Consider the following 5,915-nt stretch of genomic DNA (forward strand, 5'->3'; position numbering starts at 1 on the left):
GCTGTATTAAAGTCCGAGTGGAAAACAGTCCTGAGTAAATCTGATTTTGTCAGAATTCTGGAGAAATGCGGGAGAAATATGACCCCCCGGGAGACACCGGGAGCAAATGAAATCGGGAGTCTCCCGAAAATCGGGAGGGTTGGCAAGTATGACTGCTACTGCTACTTCTACTGCTACTGCTACTGCTACTGCTACTGCTACTATACATTATCACATTTAACATCATATTGCTGGGTTTATTTAATGTTACTATACATATAAAAAGTCAACATCCCATCATTTACACTTGATGAATATTTTTAAATAAATAAAGAATGGCCTGATGGTTTGATACACCAACTCAAAGCTAACTGAGAATAAAATCCAATAAAACAACAAAGGCAATTCAATGATTACATAAGTCTACAACACTAGAAAAGTATGGTTATTATATGGAGTAAACTAAGTTTGATAGTATGTACACATGCAGAGTTTACTGAGGAGTGATGTCCACATCTTCCAGCTCACACGGTTAAAACATACTTCACACAGCTGCCAGCATCCTGATGAAATGAAGTTCCGTACATATGTTCTTTGTGATTAGAATAGGCCAAGCCCAATCACAGGGAAATGGGACAACCAACTCTTCGACACCTTAACATCTGCATACATACATACTGTAATCACAAAGACTCACACTTCATACCTCCATTCCAATGTACACACCAGCACCTTATTTCCCTACGAGAGGCTTCTTCATAATAGCCAATTGTTTCTCCATCATAACAATCGCAAAAACCTCAGCCAATGAAGGAATCTACGAGTAACCCTGTGCACATTTCATCACACAGCTGTACTGAGTGTTCCCATAGTATACCATCACTGATAGGCAGGCTGCAGAGATGAAGAGTGAAGTAATATGCACAGGTCCTGCCCTTAATTTGTACATACATTCTTCTGCATTTACACAAAAAGCAGGTAGGGGTGCGGGCTGGGCTTTGCTAAGATTCTCCTATTTGGCAGCTCTACACTGAGAAAGGCAACAGCTGTTCATTTGATGCTGCCTGCACCTTTGTTGACCCCATTTCCATCTGTGCGGCTGCTGAGACAGTGGAGAAATTAGTTGTATTACCCGCTCCATACCGCGGCAGGTCTAGCTGTGATTCTGCCCAGATTCTGTCCATTACAGTGGCCCCTCTGTCTGATTAGCCCCAACACACTCACTAACATGCCAAATCACTGGCTCACTCGGAGCCGCAAGCCTTCCCTGACAAACAGACGGAGAAAACAGGGAGGCAGGGTGGGTGTGCTGCCTTAAAAGCAGACAACAAAAAGCTGCTGTTCTGTTCCGGACCAAATACTACAACATTTACATTGGATTATAATTACCATGTATTCGCAAGGATATGTTGAAATATGAATACAATGTCAACGGGAGAATCCCACAGCTGTATACTTATTTTTTGACGATAATGCCTGGTTTCAAACTTCATTTTTATGCATTTTTTTTCATTTCGATTTTTGTTTCAAGCCTAACTTTGTTGACTGTCTCCCCCCCATCACATCACATGGACAGGTTCATAAAGATGTAAAGGTATTAAGAACCCTATATATCTTTGAAGATATTGCAGACAATTGACTGCATGAACCAAATCTGAGTTTGTCCAAATAGGTAGGTACTATTGTAGATATGATTGACATTTAGAAAGTACTTATTGAATTGGAACTACCAGTGAATACATTGTTGGAAATTTGAAATACTTGATATTTAAAATACAGTCTTATAATAATATTTCTATTTATAATCTAAATCAGTGAGGCATGTGCGGCGTGTTGACAGGATGCACATTTAAATGATTCATGCTGAATCTGCTTTTGTGTGCAAAAACAAACACCAACAAAAAACAGTGGTGTTCTGGAAACAAAGAGAGAAAAGTAGTGTTAGAAAAGGTTGTGGGGGTCCGGGGGGGTCACAGCCCGTTGACAGCATATCATGGAACATGTTTTTCTGATTGTGTTCCATGCCTGATATTATTCATAATACATTATTATGATTATTATGAGTATTTTCAAGAAAACCCATGCAGATTCTGCAAAGCAGCCTACATGTACAACTACAGCATAGAGTGTATGGGGTCTCACACCTCTGTCTACCCCCCATCCATTTGTATTGACTTCATGCACAAAAGACATTTGAACTGAAATACCCTTTTTTAATATTCACTCTCAACACAACGGCAGCCTAAGTCATATCGATTGTGGCTGAATTAAAAGTACCTGATGCAGGGCGTCTCTAATCCGCAGGCTCTTTCAAGAGTCACCTGGTCTGACAAATGGGCCCTTTTAAAGGAGTATAATGTGTTCTTAAATTATTTTATTGATGGGAGGGGGAGAGCCACTCCAGGTACCCATACAAACTGACATAACACGCTGTGAAAGGGTCAATTTGGCCTCCATTTTCCATTTCTTCGTTATCTGCATTTAGAGTCACGCTGAGAGGCTCTACGTGAGCTGGGATGGGCTTTGAGGAGGTTTGGCACATTTTAGCATTTGCTCGCATTTAAGAGGTTTTTCCATAGCACTAGAAATCTGCTAATAGCGTTTGCTGTGCGGTGGGTTTTTCAAAGATGTTGTTGTACTTCACAACATTGTCCTGTAAATATACTGTATATATGGATATCTATACTTATACTGTATGTATTACATTTTCAAAGGGAAAGTAAAACAAAATTGCACTACTATGCTTTTCATTAATTGTAACATGTGTTCCTTTATCTCTGCCTATACTTTTAAGCCCAGATTAACTTGTATGGCAAGAGATTCTATATCAATCAAGTTTCTCGTGACTTTAAAAGTGTTGCTTTATCCCCTCCCTTCCTCTGGCTGAGTCTCAGAGTCTACCCTCTCCTAGGTTAACACAAAGCGTCTACACCCTCCCCATGTATGTCTGATAAACCCGCTCCAGAGCCACACGCAGCGGCCAGAATGACATTTTGTCTTTCATAAGCCTGCCAATTTCCCCCTGAAAATGAAAGATTAATGCTGAATGAAGGAGAAAAGGTGTGTAACGCTTTTCAAATCAGCAGAGCCTGTAAAAGGGAGACCGCTAATTACATTGCTGTTTGTATGACCTCTGCTTAAGTGCATGAAAGCCTCCTGCAAACGACAGATGAAATTGCATTTTCAAGTAACATTTGAAAGGTCCGTGTGGGCACTCTGCTTATAAAGCCATTTGTAAATGACTCCTCTTTTAGACTCCATTGAGGAAGTGGAGCAAGGAACATCTCGTCATAGGATTCAGAGTCAATAAGCATGTAATCAGGACGTCCACAGAATGTAGCAACCAGTGAAGGGGATAATTAATGAGATTGCCTTATGAACTGCTTAATTACTGACTGTTGGCCTCCTCAATTGTCCTTCCAAGTGCTGCATTTGTTCCCTAGTTGCCATTATGCTCTGATTGACAGAGTTGCAGGCCTCAGGAGAGAACCAGGACATCTGAGGGTGTATTCATTGGCTATTTACACATGGAAACCAGGGCCCACAATTACCAGTGATTCATATGTGTGAAGAGGAGAGGTCCGGCTGCCCAAGAAGCCCTGCAGCTTAAACATGATCTGAGGTAGTCCACATTGAGTCTGTGTCCACATGGTGAGGCCTTTCATAACACACGTTTCTGCTAGATATGGTATTGTGTTTACACAGAATGTCAAATGTTGCATTTAAATACTGGAGTGAATGTTGTAAGACATTTGCTGCATGTGCACGTCTGCTAATGTACCATCATTTAGTTGTTTATTTAAGATTGTCTGGAATTTTAAAGCAAAGCTAAGATGAGATCAAATAAGATAACACACAAACAAGTTGTTATAAATATAAAACTATTTCTTATAACTTAATAGTAAAACATTATGTAATAATAATGCAATTGTAAGGGGCAGGTGAATGTTGTAAAGTGATACTGCTCTACAAGTTTCTCCTGTTATTATTATTATTAATAATGTTATTATTAATAATGTCATTATTAATATACTCTTGAATCAGTTCAGCTGGGAAAAATAAAACAGTCACTGTGACAGCAATTCACCCCAGTGCAACGAACACAGTAACACACACACACACACACACACACAACACACACACACCACACACACACACACACACACACACACAGATCATGTGGACACACACATTTGTCTCATTGTTGGATAATTTGCTTAATACCCAGGAAGGATGGAGAACAAGTAGTAAGACTCGGAGGGTTAAAGGGGGGTTAAAGCATGTGAGAGTCAGGGAGGAGAACCACTCCCAGGTTTAGTTTGTGTGTGTGTGTGTGCGTGTGTGTGTGTGGTGTGTGTGTGTGTGTGTGTGTGTGTGTGTGTGTGTGTGTGTGTGTGTGTGTGTGTGTGTGTGTGTGTGTGTGTGTGTGTGTGTGAAGAGGGGGTCCGATCTGGGCTTTGTGTACTGGCCCAGAAGAAGGGGACATCGGTGTACGCTCAACGGGGGGGAACTCAAAAACAGCCACCCCCTCCTCCTTGCAGTGAGCAAATCACACACACATGTGCAGCCTGTTAGTGTGTGCATATGTGTGTCTGTGTGTGTGTGTCCACTGACCCGTTATGACCTGTCCTTTCTCAAGGCAACAAAGGTGGGAGTGAAGGAGGCGTGAGATCACACACATTTAAATCAACTGGATGAGTGCTCTTATTCAAGTGATAGCTCGCTGACGGTCCTGCAGCTACTGCTACATGCTCATTACTTTCAATCATTGTTTTTACCAACCAGGGGATTCCCAGTGGGTAATCCTTCAATACCTGTTGTGTGGACTGAAATGATTGACTGATTGATTACCAGCCCGCTCCGTTCAAACTACAATATCAAATGTAGCACGTTCTTGTTTTATGTAGAAGAGGTAGGCTACAGCTAAGGTAATAGTGTGAGTGTCTAATGTTTTTATACAAGAAATTATATTTTAAGAAACTGGAATTGTGAATCTTCAAATATGAACACAGGCGCAGACATCTCTTGTTTTGAATTCAGTTTAACAAGGCTACATATGCTGCCTTCCTGGGCTTGTTAGCTAGCCTGCCTGATGTGAGCTGGATCACTGACGCAGTGAACAGCTCAGTGCTAGCAGCTAGCTCTCTTAGCACGAGTGAAAGGCTCTCTGTTTCGCTCCTCACAGAGGGTGTGTGTGTTTATGAGACATGTCTTTCAAATCAAAACTCACCTTAAATCTCACTCGTATTTGTAAATAATGGTGTTAAAAAAGCTTAATTGCTGCTTAAATGGCAAGGCTTATCATCTTTGAAATACGCAACCAGTCTCACGGCATTTTGTGTTATAGTCACGAAATGTAATCTATTGATTCGTGTTCACCAACACGATTTTCCCCTTTTTTTCGTGTCACACAGAACGATTTTAAAAGCAACGTATTTCTATTGGTAGTATGTGTCGTGCCTGCACCACGTCTTTTTGTCCGGTCGGGTCTTGGAAGACCGGACAAAACATTTTCTTACTCAATATCAAGCCACGATTATTGTTTTTATTTTAAATTGTATAATGTCTGACTTTTTTTTGCCGTACGTGAGGAAAAGAAATGGTCCTCAGAATACTGAAATATGTATTTTTTAAATGTTACACTGTTATTTACTCAACAATAACACACAATTATCCTTGTTTTTATTTATTTGTTTAATTCTATAACCTCTGGCTTTTTTGCCGTCCGTCAGGAACTGAATTTCAAAATAAAGTCATTAATAATATTATGTATGAAATTATTTTTGTCTATTAACTAGAGCGCCGGGTCATGTTGTGACCGTCTTTTCTATGTTGCTGTGGGTTTTTCCATCGGTTTGGGGTTTAAAATATAAAAACAGTAATAAGTAATAAGCCAATAAGTAATAAGCCTTATCAGCCATAACTATCAACAGTAT

The 5,915-nt window shown here is 40.3% G+C and overlaps 1 pseudogene; it reads right to left on the bottom strand.

Moving 5' to 3' along the window:
* Nucleotides 1–5,314, bottom strand: part of LOC117472144 — an 18,978-nt pseudogene extending 13,664 nt beyond the window's left edge.
* Between the last annotated feature and the right edge of the window lie 601 nt (nucleotides 5,315–5,915).

Source organism: Trematomus bernacchii, unplaced genomic scaffold, assembly GCF_902827165.1.
Source record: "Trematomus bernacchii unplaced genomic scaffold, fTreBer1.1, whole genome shotgun sequence".
Taxonomy (NCBI): Eukaryota; Metazoa; Chordata; class Actinopteri; order Perciformes; family Nototheniidae; genus Trematomus; species Trematomus bernacchii.